The sequence below is a fragment of the Pleurodeles waltl genome, chromosome 12, assembly GCF_031143425.1.
Source record: "Pleurodeles waltl isolate 20211129_DDA chromosome 12, aPleWal1.hap1.20221129, whole genome shotgun sequence".
Classification (NCBI taxonomy): domain Eukaryota; kingdom Metazoa; phylum Chordata; class Amphibia; order Caudata; family Salamandridae; genus Pleurodeles; species Pleurodeles waltl.
Window position 1 is genome coordinate 433,872,829 of NC_090451.1, and position 13,847 is coordinate 433,886,675.

The window sequence follows — 13,847 nt, forward strand, 5'->3', positions numbered from 1 at the left end:
CCCGATTGGGAAAGAAGGCACCTTGTCTGCCATCTCTCCAACCATTGTTCCTTGCGGGATAGGAACTGGGGCTTTGCTGAAATGAGCGGCCGGAGGAGAGACCTCTGCCTCTTCCGGCCTCTCCAAAAACCTTCCCCGGGAAGATCTTTTTAATGGAGGTTTGCACCTTATCCAGCACTGAAAATGTGGCAACAAATTTGCCCAACTCCTTCACAAAGGGGTCGCCAAACAGGTTCCCTTGGGCAATAGCCCCTGCCTCTGAGTTGGAGAGTTCTTCTAACTTGGGGTCGATCTTAATGAGAAGGGATCTTCGCCTCTCCGCGGAGAGGGCACAATTAGCATTGCCCAATAGACATATTGCCCTCTGGGCCCAGCCTGCTACAATATCCATAGGCAGGGGAGAGTTGGTGCGTTTTGCGTGCTCAGTGAGTTGCATAATCTGTGTGAGAGGTCCCAGGGCGTCCAACAGCTTGTCCTGGCAACCTCTCCAGAGGCGATCGATTCCCTTTTTGGGATCTTTCACATATTTCGTGAAAAACGTGCACATCTTTGGGTCGATCTCCAGTGTTGACGCTACCCTGTCTGGCAGAGTAGGGCGAGGACATTCAGACCTCAGCCGGGCTCTGATCTCTTTATCAAGAGGCTGCCTGATTTTACTGGTGACATAGTCCGCCACTCTCTTCTCTGGGTGCCACTCTGAGGACCTAGGATGATAAATATCCTCTTGTTGAAACATATCAGAATCGGAGTCCTCAGCCTCCTGCGGGTCGCTTAAATTAGAGGTCGGACGTCACGGATGTCCTGAATCCTGTTCCTCTTCCGAGGAAGAGTCCCCTTCTGTGTCCCCCTCAACCCGCTTGGGTGACCCAACCACTGCGTCTAATACATGGTGAACCGCTTCACCGGTTTCAGCGGGGTCAGAACCCTCCCGGAAGGGTGGTCGCTTGAGCGTGTGCTCACTCTTATGGAAGGCTTCAGCAAGGATGTCAAAGCCCTCCAGGTGCCCCGCGTCACGCTTGTGGATTTTCTCGGGGGCCGCACTCTTAAGGTCAGTCCCCGTCACCCCCAACATGCCTGTCCCCTTAAAGACGTGGTCCGACAGTTTGGCCACACTATCCTTCAAGGGAGCCAAGGCCCTAGTGATGGCCTGTGTAAGAAGGATATCCACCTCAGGGGAGAGAGCCCGCTGAGAGGTGCCTTCCCCTGGGGACAGGGTGGGGTAGGTATCGTGGTCCTGCAAGGACTGCATGGGGGAACACAGAGAGGAGCAAGACAGGAGAAACACTCCCTTAAAAATATAGAGGGAAGCCCCCCCACACTCCTGTCAGTCGACGTAGAGATGAACATCTCAACGTGCGATCCGCGATCGCTGCGTTACTCTGAGGGAGTAAAAAAAGGAGCAACTGCAAAGCGGTGTCACTGCGGGGTTGGAGGGTTCACGGCGAGCAGGAAAACCCACTATGAACCCTAGCGCGTTACTCTGCGGTGAGGAGCGCTTAACGTGGGTCAGATTGCCAAGAGAACGCTTTGGGCACTGGAGCGCACGAAAGATCGCCCTCTGGTGGACTCGACGTAGATTTAAAAGAAATCTGCGCTCGGGCGAACAAATTGCCTACCGCTCGGCGTTGTTGCTAAGCAGCAAAACAACTAACAGTAGCACAGCAAAAGCACTTGCAAATCACACAGAGTAATAACGGTTTGAACAAATACGGAATAAAGTCACTCTTCTCAACTCAGAGACAGTAGGGGGAAAAGCACTTAACTGATGAAAGAGCAGTGAAGAAAGAGGAAGGACATCGGCACGGACTGATATTTGTACGGACTGTCGGATACTACGATGAATCGACATTGGTTGCCATAGTGATGTTCCCATGGGTGTTGTAGTTCTTTTTCTTTGTTGAACTTTGAACCTGCTATTAATAAAAAGTGAAGTAAGATCATGCATAATCCTCGCCTCCGGTCCTGATATAGAATTGAGAACTCACTTAAGACGTGTCCTAATTTTTCTTTCTACAGCACTAAACCATAATTTCTATGACAAAATGAAACCCCTCATTTTGTTCCTTTCTAAATTAAATGGTTAAACGTTTTACCAGTTTGATTTAATCAAGGTGGCTTTATATGTGCCTCACGTTTGTTACAAGTAAGACTGTTAGCGCTCTAGTTGTTCTTCAGAACACTCTGGGAGGCTGCAGTAGAACACAAAGCAATCAACGGATGTGCTGCTCCTGTTGAAGTATAACAGGAAGACATTTGAGAACTATCCTAATTTTTCTATTTACAGTACTAACAATAATTTCTATGACAAATTCATCGCCCTCATTTTATTTCTTTCTAAATTAAATGTTTTAAGTTTTACCAGTTTAATTCAATCAAGATGACTTCAGATGTGCCACACGTTTGTTATCTGTAGGACTGCTAGGGCTCTAGTTGTTCCTTAGAGCTCTCTGTGGCACTACAGTAGAACACAATGGAATCAACCTACAGGCTGCTTCTGTTGGAAGTACATTTTTTTTCTGAGAATGTCAGACTTAATTCTCATATGGCTGGGAAAGATAGTGGGAATCTACAGAAATTATACTCTTATTTTAGCTTCTGGAGTACCTTCCATAACGCCTATTGGAAAATCATGAGGAAACTGTTTTCTCTCAAATATGATTCATGAAATCCCAGCAAAAGGCTTTTTCACAGGGTAAAATCACCCTAGCAGCAAGTGATTTAGATTGTAACTAAAATCTGTTATCACCCTTTATACGTTTTCCTTTTTGTGGCCCCCAAAACCTGCCATACACTACAATGCATCTCAATGGGGTGCTATCATGTATATTGGTCCCACGATGGCTGACATCACTTTCTGGTTGACGTGCTGACAGCCAATCAGATCTCATCATGAGATCCGTATTTAGGCGCCGCCCAGATAAACAAATGTGGATTTCCTTTAATATCTGAAAAACTACTGAACAAATTTACTCCAAATAAAGCATGCTTTCTGAACCACGAGATGCCTTCCTGCCAAATCTGGTTTTGGTTTGGACTGAAGTTTAGTCTAAAATCTCTATGGGAATTAACATGAGAAACACACTTTTTTGCCCTCCTTTTTCTTCAACGCCGCTTGACAGATCACCCCTAAACTTTCCATGTACACAAGACTCAACAAGACACTTTTTTGGAACATTTTACGAAGATTCGTCAAACAGCGCCAAAGATATAGCCAAGTCAAAAGACACTTTTTCCTATGGAAACTAGATCCAACTATAACTACCTACTGGCAACCTATATAAATATATATTTTGTTCGCTAATAACTTTGGAAAAAAGATCATCTACCTTACTGAGCAGGAGGTGACAATGATAGTTTTATGGAAGGGGCCCGACCCGCTCACCTTCATGCAAACAAGGCATTTATCTGAGAAATAGATTGTGATGGAGATGAGCAAGGCATAGGAGGGAGACAGTGTGCCTCTCCTCTTACTTTTCATGTATTCCTTGTATTGCTGTTATAATGCTGGGCAGCAACTGTAAAAGCAAGTGGACTATGAAGTAATGGATACCTAATGCACATAAGAACATTTGTATGGTGAACTGAAGTGCCTGTGACACTATTGCAGCTACATGGAAATTAAGCGCTCCAGTTCAGGAAGTTATTTGTATGGAACTGTGCATTATGGGAGTTGGAGTTTGGTTATTGAAGTCACATGACTGTGTATTTAAAAAGCACTGGCTCACTCACACCTGCTTTTACTTACCTGTGAACAATGCATGCTGTTGCCGAAACGCGTCAGGATTTTTTGTCTTGCTGCTCAGAAATGCTATTAAATGCTTGGATTTTAACATGGACTGGTGCCTGGGCTTTTCGTGTTTGGGATATATATATATATATATCAAACCAAGGCCCTTTCAGGGATAGAGTGACGCATAAATTATGCAAAAAACAAAGGAGAACTCTGGGAAGTTCCCAATTTTAGGTGGAGAGCTGCTCTAGTAAGGAGCACCCTGCAACACCAGCGACACTCTAGATTTGCTCACCTCAAATGTCTGCTTATCTAGCAAAGTCTTTAAGCATAGGATTAGCACAGTGCTATCCTCGCCGAGCTAGATAGTGACAAAGTCTTTTGCCATTTGTACAGCAAAATCTTTAAGCATAGGATAGACATAGTGTCATCCTTGCCGAGCTGTAAAACGACAAAAGCCATTTACCACTCCAGGCACAGTATTACAGCTTTGGACTGGTCAAATACCGTCCAAGCCAACCTGGAATGAGTAAAGCAACCCCTGACACGTGTTTCGCTCTCATTAGAGCTCTTCAGAGGGGTATAGCTTTGTCCAGACACAAGGGAGCACCCAGTATAAGTCAAACCAAGGCCCTTTCAGGGATAGAGTGACACATAAATTATGCAAAAAACAAAGGAGAACTCTGGGAAGTTCCCAATTTTAGGTGGAGAGCTGCTCTAGTAAGGAGCACCCTGCAACACCAGCGACACTCTAGATTTGCTCACCTCAAATGTCTGCTTATCTAGCAAAGTCTTTAAGCATAGGATTAGCACAGTGCTATCCTCGCCGAGCTAGATAGTGACAAAGTCTTTTGCCATTTGTACAGCAAAATCTTTAAGCATAGGATAGACATAGTGTCATCCTTGCCGAGCTGTAAAACGACAAAAGCCATTTACCACTCCAGGCACAGTATTACAGCTTTGGACTGGTCAAATACCGTCCAAGCCAACCTGGAATGAGTAAAGCAACCCCTGACACGTGTTTCGCTCTCATTAGAGCTCTTCAGAGGGGTATAGCTTTGTCCAGACACAAGGGAGCACCCAGTATAAGTCAAACCAAGGCCCTTTCAGGGATAGAGTGACGCATAAATTATGCAAAAAACAAAGGAGAACTCTGGGAAGTTCCCAATTTTAGGTGGAGAGCGGCTCTAGTAAGGAGCACTCTGCAACACCAGCGACACTCTAGATTTGCTCACCTCAAATGTCTGCTTATCTAGCAAAGTCTTTAAGCATAGGATTAGCACAGTGCTATCCTCGCCGAGCTAGATAGTGACAAAGTCTTTTGCCATTTGTACAGCAAAATCTTAAAGCATAGGATAGACATAGTGTCATCCTTGCCGAGCTGTAAAACGACAAAAGCCATTTACCACTCCAGGCACAGTATTACAGCTTTGGACTGGTCAAATACCGTCCAAGCCAACCTGGAATGAGTAAAGCAACCCCTGACACGTGTTTCGCTCTCATTAGAGCTCTTCAGAGGGGTATAGCTTTGTCCAGACACAAGGGAGCACCCAGTATAAGTCAAACCAAGGCCCTTTCAGGGATAGAGTGACGCATAAATTATGCAAAAAACAAAGGAGAACTCTGGGAAGTTCCCAATTTTAGGTGGAGAGCGGCTCTAGTAAGGAGCACTCTGCAACACCAGCGACACTCTAGATTTGCTCACCTCAAATGTCTGCTTATCTAGCAAAGTCTTTAAGCATAGGATTAGCACAGTGCTATCCTCGCCGAGCTAGATAGTGACAAAGTCTTTTGCCATTTGTACAGCAAAATCTTAAAGCATAGGATAGACATAGTGTCATCCTTGCTTTTGGATGACACTATGTCTATCCTATGCTTAAAGATTTTGCTGTACAAATGGCAAAAGACTTTGTCACTATCTAGCTCGGCGAGGATAGCACTGTGCTAATCCTATGCTTAAAGACTTTGCTAGATAAGCACACATTTGAGGTGAGCAAATCTAGAGTGTCGCTGGTGTTGCAGGGTGCTCCTTACTAGAGCAGCTCTCCACCTAAAATTGGGAACTTCCCAGAGTTCTCCTTTGTTTTTTGCATAATTTATGCGTCACTCTATCCCTGAAAGGGCCTTGGTTTGACTTATACTGGGTGCTTCCCAGAGTTCTCCTTTGTTTTTTGCATATATATATATATATATATATATATATATATATATATATATATATATATATATATATATATATATATATATATATTCACTGAAAAAAACAGATGTTACAGGGACGTTATGTTAATGTTAAAGGCTGTGCGCTGCGGTGGTTGGATTAACCTATAGTAATTAAAATTACTAAAAAAAACATAGAAATTCACTGAAAAAAACAAAGGTTACAGGGACGTTATAGTTAGGAAATAGAATTTAAAAAACCTAGAAATTCACTGAAAAAACAAAGGTTACATTATAAATTAATTTAAACGTCAAAATAATTTAATACATTTAGCATTAATTCCAAAGCAGTGTTATTTTAAATCCCTGCATCCATTGATATCTGTAGGAGTTTGTTGCAGTCCCAGAGGTTGGCTTGACATACCTCAGTGCTGGACTGTAATACATTTAAGACTGTTTTAAAACTTTTAGGGCTGCTGCACCTTTAGACATGTATTTTGTAAATTGCAATGGCCTTATTGAGTTAGCTAATTCGGCACAGTTCCTTTTTGTGGGTATCGTTGATTTCTAGGTTCCAGAACACAAAGTAGGCTTGAGAAACTCAACTGAAATGCTGTGTAAGTTGAGGGAGTGTCCACATGGGTTTGCACCATCTGCATTTGAGAAATGTTCACATATTATGCAATGGAGCCCAGCTACTTCTAGATATTTCTTGCCTCTACATTTCACCAGTTAAGTTATGTCAGCTTGTGAAATCAAGTACATGCTGTTATGATGAAAATAACATTTAAAATTGGCATCTTCCAGTTATAAAAACCTTAGCAGATTTGTCTAATCTTTCAAACAGAAAATATTCAGCTGCCATGCCTGTAATCAAACCTCTGTATTACTCACTCTCGCATCAAGTTCAGATGCAGAGAAAGCGATGCTGGAAATACCACCAGGTTCTTTCTCCGCCAACATTTTGTATATCACAGATAGAACTACCAGTATCTAGCGGCCTTTCCCAATTCTGACTGCACCTCATGCACACTTCAATTTACAAGAAAAACTTGGGGCCAAGGTAACAAACGTTTTGCTCTTTGCGTCACAAAAGTGACGCAAACCTGTGCAAAATTGTTTTTTTTTAGGATGTACTTTCCAGTGCAAAACGTGTTTTGTGCTAGAAACTCACCTGAAAGTAACACTAAGCCATGCTTTGCGCTACTTTGTGTCAAGGTGGCAATCCATGATTGGTAAGTGAGTGTTCCCATGAAACCATTCATGTTTTTTTAAGCAAACCCCTAACTACTAACAACAATTGAGAGGGCGTGGTGCCACAAAAACAACACCATTTGAAAGCAGGCTTTAACCCCTTTGCTGCCAGGCCTTTTCCTCCTTAGGTGCCAGGCCTTTTTTTGGCTGTTTGGGGCAGTTCACGCATAGGCCCTCAGAACATTTTGTCCACATGAGCTGCCCATGGAAAATTTGTGTCCTTTTTTTCCAACATCCTAGGGATTCTAGAGGTACCCAGACTTTGTGGGTTCCCCTGAAGGAGACCAAGAAATTAGCCAAAATACAGCAAAAAGTTTGTTTTGGGGGAAAAAGGGCAGCAGAAGAAGGATTGTGTTTTTTTCCCTGAAAATGGCATCAACAAAGGGTTTGCAGTGCTAAAATCACCAGCTTCCGAGCTTTCAGGGACAGGCAGACTTGAATCAGAAAACCCAATTTTTCAACACAACGCATTTTACTGGGACATACCCCATTTTTACTGTTTTTTGTGCTTCCAGCCTCTTTCCAGTTAGTGACAGAAATGGGTGTGGAGCCAATGCTGGATCCCAGAACGCTAAACATTTTGGAAACGTAGACAAAATTCTGAATTCAGCAAGGGGTAATTTGTGTAGATCCTACAAGGGTTTCCTACAGAAAATAACAGCTGAAATAAAACAAACTATTGAAATTGAGGTGAAAAAACACAGCCATTTTTCTCCACGTTTACTCTGAAACTTTTTCCTGCGATGTCAGATATTTGAAAGCAATATACCGTTATGTCTGCTGGACTCTTCTGGTTGTGGGATATATAGGGCTTGTAGGTTCATCAAAAACCCTGGGTACCCAGAGCCAATAAATGAGCTGCACCTTGCAAAGGGTTTTCATTCTCTACCTGGTGTACAACAATTCTTTTGCTGATAGATAAGGAGTGAAAAATAGGTATCCAGAAAACCTTTGTATTTGCAAAATGGGCTCAAGATAAGGTGTTGAGAAGCAGTGGTTATTTGCACATCACTGAATTCTGGGGTGCCCATACTAGCATGTGGATTACAGGGCATTTCTCAAATAGATGTCTTTTTTACACACAGTTTTACATTTGAAAGGAAAAAAATTCGAGAAAGACAAGGGGCAATGACACTTGTTTTGCTATTCTGTGTTCCCCCTAGTCTCCCGATACAAATGGTACCTCACTTGCATGGGTAGGCTTAATGCTGGCGACAGGAACCGCAATATGGACACATCACATTTTTACATTGAAATCTGACATGTTTTTTGCAAAGTGCCTAGCTGTAGATTTTGGCCTCTAGCTCAGCCGGCACCTAAGGAAACCTACCAAACCTGTGCATTTTTTTAAACTAGACACCTAAGGGAATCCAAGATGTGGTGACTTGTGGGGCTCTCACAAGGTTCTGTTACCCAGAATCCTTTGCAAACCTCAAAATTTGGCCAAACAAAGCAATTTTTCCTCTTATTTCCGTGACAGAAGGTTCTGGAATCTGAGAGTAGGCACACATTTCTTTGCACCCAGCATTCCCCCATGTCTTCTGATAAAAATGGTACCTCACTTGTGTGGGTAGGCCTAGCGCTTGCAACAGGAAATGCCACAAAACACAACATGGACACATCACATTTTCCCAAAGAAAACAGACCTGTTTTTTGCAAAGTGCCTAACTGTTGATTTTGGCCTCTAGCTCACCTGGCACCTAGGGAAACCTACCAAACCTGTGCATTTTTTAAATCTTAACACCTAGGGGAATCCACGATGGGGTGACTTTTGGCCCTCTCCCAGGTTCTGTTACCCAGTATCCTTTGCAGACCTCAAAAGTTGGCCAAAAAACACTTTTTCCTCACATTTCAGTGACAGAATATTCTGCAATCTGAGAGGAGCCACAAATTTCCTTCCACCCAGAGTTCCCCCAAATCTCCCGATAAAAATGGTACCTCACTTGTGTGGGTAGGCCTAGCGCCCGAGACAGGGAATGCCCCAAAACACTGTAAACCACACTTCAAAAGTAGGACATTTTTAAAGTTAGTCTATACATAGTATTTTGTAGTGGAAGCAGTGGTGTAACAACACTTAAGGAGGCCCCCTGCAAAGTATGTGTAGGGGGCTCCCTTCCCCTGGACAAAGTCAGGCGCCTGCCGCCCGTGCACAGTGTACTGTGCAGAGGGGGCTCCCTGGAGCTCAGGGCACCCGCACCGTGGGGGTCCTTTGTTAAGCTCCTGACTGAAAGGGCACTCTTCCAATATAAAACCTATGCTAGACATGCAGACACCTTTGCACTGTAGCACAAAGGTGTGTGTGTGTGGCACTTGGCAGCCTAACTGTGTGCCAGTGCTTCACAGAGAGCAAGATAGTGCCATGTATATAGATAGATACGGCGCTCTGCTGTTCTCTCCCACGCACGCAGCGCAACAGCTTTGGGTGCTGCGGTGCATTGTGTGAAGGTTGCCAAGGATCCTGGCAATCAGATACCAGCTAAGCATACAGGACGGTTATAAGCGATCTTGATAGTCTCAGTGCTATGTCACCACACTAGTCGGAGTTGCATATCGTACTGTCCGGGCAATTACCAGCACGCGCCTCACCTGAACTCTGCCCAAATGGGGTTAATCTCCCACCAAGACAGGCCCTCGCTGGTTTTGACCCGTGTGCCAGTTGGGGCAGCAAACTGTGGCTGTGAAATGGGCCAGAGACTACTAGAAAATAGCGAAACGCACGCTCCCCTCTCTATTGTGGCTGCATTCTTAAGTATGTCGAATCTAATATTATCTTTGCTAACTGTACTTTGCATTCATTTAAGCAACGTAGAAGCTTTCCATTTAAAATCAAAGCCTTGATAAGTTATGGAGTTACGATCACATTCGGCCATATACGTGATCCTTGCCAACTATAAACTTCATGATTTGCCATGCTCAAATTCCCAAAATATAGGTTGCCTGTTAAGTTGGTTCTCATGCACGCTTTTTAACTAGTTTATTACCTTGGATCGCCTGCCCTCTAGTGGCAGCACTCTGAAACGTGTTCTAAACCGTAGTGGAAACCTCTTAGGGCTCACTGCTGCTCTTTCTTTTCAGGGATGCCACTGTGATGGATAATGCTCTGGGAACATATCTTTTAACCGAGGTTCCGTATTTTTCTGTATCGGTCCATTATCGTAGTACTGGAAATCCACCAAAATGTATGAAATTGTGTGATGTAATCTTATCAAACCCTTTTGAGCTGCCTGAATATTGCCACATGCCACGAATGTTTGTTTGGCTTTCGGAGGTACTTCAAGTGCAACCGATTCCTAGTCCTATCACAAATGTTGTCACCTATCTCCGTCTCCAGCAACGGGTTCAAAAGCCCAAGCCTGGATTGTTTGCATTCCCAAAACATGCTTCTTTGGTTTAGGCGCTGTTAACAGAGATTGTGTTGAATACCACTTAACATAATAGGTCCTTACTTACATACCTGCAATCTGTTTTCCTGACAACTAAAACAGATTTTTTTCTGCTAAGGCAGTGTGTGCTCAGTGGTAGTCCAGATACTTGAATTTTTTTTTGCTTTTACCCCATACAATGGTTGCTTCATGACAAACTTGTCTAGCATGCCTGCATAGCTTCTGGTCACTGGTTTGAGAAGTATTACTTAATTTGTGAAGGTGGGTTGGCACTGGTACTTATTTAAGAGTGTGGGATCTTTATTTTTTGTCTCCAGCCTTTGAGGCAGTGCAATAGAGTGATGAAGAAAAGGGAGAAGGAAGCAGCCCGAGAAAGATAAGAAAACAGTGACAGAAGGAAAAAAGCGATTGAACGAATCTACAAGAGTGAGATAAAGATGCAGGGAGCGCAGGGTGGTTGAAGAAAGGGGGGTGAGGTGATAGGAAGACTATGTAACCTTGGTATTCTGCAGCCACGAAACGGGGCAGAGCTGTTGGCGGTCCGCTAAGAAACTACTTTACACCCGGGCACTGACTTTTCTTTTTACAAGTTAAGTACAAGGGTCACCCAAGTACACCTGGTCAGACGCAGGGTGCCTGTCCAGACTGCCTGTTTGAGCGGAGCTCTCTATGACCCTTTCTGCTCCCTAGAGAAATTGAATGAATAGACTTGGGTAATTCAGCATATGATGCTATAAAGTGATTTTCAATCTCTCAATATCTGGGCCTCAGTGAGAAAATAAACTTTTTCAGGAGTCCTAGCAGAGTCAGGGGTTACTGAGCTCACACTCTGGAATCAGAGCCATTTACTCTTAGTGACCTTGGGCTTAACCTTACTTACTGTTGAGCCCAAAACTGAGCAACAAGTTCTCGCTTTTGGCACTTGATCCTCGCGATAGTGAAATTGAGAGGCCCAAGTCTTACTCAGGGAGGTCATGTGAGGTTAAATGCTCAAAACTCAATGAGCTATCCAGTACGAGTCAAAAACTCGTTGTCCATTTAGTGAGTGCTTTATCTTAAAATAGAAAGTACTTAATGGTTCACATTAAACTCATTAAGAAATATGACTATCACAGCATGTTGATTATTTCTCTGCAGTTGTCTGACAACCTACAGGGCAAGGCTGTTACAGTGGGACAGTTCGCAAGCGAAGCCTTAGTGCAAGCAACAACATCCTCTTGATATCTCACAGCTGTTTGGGGATGGATGCTACCTGTAGGGGAGCCGGCTTGGCCTCTGCTGATAGAGATAATCATTCTCCACCAATGGATGAGTTCTCCCCATCTTCGACATCTTTTCCATTCTTGCCAGCTCCCTTTTAGGTCAAACGCACAAGTGCTTTAACCTGTTGTAAGTATTATGGGCTTTTAAATAGGCCCACCCCACGCCCATCACTTTCACTCGTTCATGGTCTTGCCTTTCAAAAATCCTTTGTTTTCATTGGTAAATGCTTTAAGTTTGTCCCTGCTTGGGGCGGTTTTGTTACCGCCGTGGACACCCACTGTGGCACATGGATAAATGCACGATTGCTGATACATTTGACTGCGTGCCAACTTCTTATTCTTTTTGTGTCTCTCCTTTGCACTCATGCACATGGTGGCCATGTCAACTGTTTTACTTTTTATTTTCAATTTATCTGGCACGAAAAGTCCAGTTAGGAATTTACAACGCTAATAGGTCTAACTGGAGCAACTGCGAGACCCATTGCATTGCAAATGCTTGTTCGGTGTTTTTGGCAGACTTGTTTTGCAGGTTGTTCCTGTGAATTGCTTGGATTGGCAGGGGCAGAGCAACTCCTGGCTGGAGTGCATACAGCATGGCCCACCAAGTGGGGGTAGCAATGTTTCTTTCCCAACTCCACTGATGTTGTCACTGCGTGCACAATTTGAAATTTGCACCTACACATGTTGGGTCAGCTAATTAAGCAGTGGCGGTGGCAGTGCCAGTACCAGATAAAGAGAAAGTTGCCCCTGGGTCACAATGTTTACATTCTGATGGATCTTGCTCCTTGGGTTCTTCCTCCGACCCAATCAGAAAACTCAAAACCCACACAAGCATGTTTGTAGCAGAGTGTACCTTAGGCTGGATGTAATGCACTGCATTAATTTAGAGTCTCTCCTAGGACCTGAGGTCTCTATGTAGCAGAACGCAAGGCACAGTCTGGTTTCTTTATCACTTTAAAACGTGGCCTTGATTACTTCTCTATGTAGCAGAATGGAAGTTGCAGTTTGGTTTCTTTAGCACTTCAAAACTTCAGCAGACCTCAAACGGGGGTGTTTTCCAAGACAGCTTCCAGTTTAGAAGCACAGGTCTCAGGCCCACCACAATGATGCTTCAAGATTCCTCAGACTTAATCATCAACACGGTGGCACAGGTCTTTCTCTGAACTCCAGCAGTCAAATTCAGTTTTGAGTTCTTCCCACCTCGGCTCCTTCATAGTGCTTCACAGCCCTTCCTCCTACAATGTCCAGCCTGACAGTTGATCAGTTCTCTCCCCCAAACCAACAGCAAGTTAGCATCACCTGGTAAGCTACATAGAACTCCCCAGGTTACTCATCCCATATCAGACAGGGGTAGGGAGTACGTTTCACCAGAGTTTCTCGCTTGCTATTGGTTGTGAAATCTCACACACTGGTAGAGAAATCTTGGAAAACTGACTGGAAGTTTCTATGGCATCTTAATACCAAAGTTGCAGAAAGTAGTTATGTATTTCAAAAGCCGTCTCTGAAAAAGTTATAGGAAATTTCAACCCTTTCGCTTATTCCTCTCAGACTGGCCCAACCATGGTCTTTGCTGTTAGGTGCTTGAAGGAAGGTTGGGTGGAACCAAAACACAGTTACTAAAAAATGAGAGGCTGCCCCACCTGACCACATATTAATGATTGGGGGGGTAGCCATTCTGGTGATCTGTGGACCAGAAGAAAGCAGGGATAACTCTCTAAGCTTCAAAGGATCCCTTTGTCTCCACTCCTCCACACTCAAAAGTCCGAGCCACTACAAAGGTACTGTGGAAAGTCCCGTACAAGTTTCGCAATTCATCTTTCTTTCTAGAGTTCTCTTCAACCTTTTGTCTTAGGTACCACTTGGGTGTAGGAAAAACAATGTGAATTTCATTGCGGCCACAGCCACATGTGTCACACATGCTCCACACACATCTTCTACAGCTGAAATGTATATACATGCAACATTCATGTACCACAAAGATCGGCATAGGACCCGTTTTTAGGGGCTAGTAGACTAATTTAACACTGAGGGAGAAGCTGGGATGCAAGTTTCCCAGGA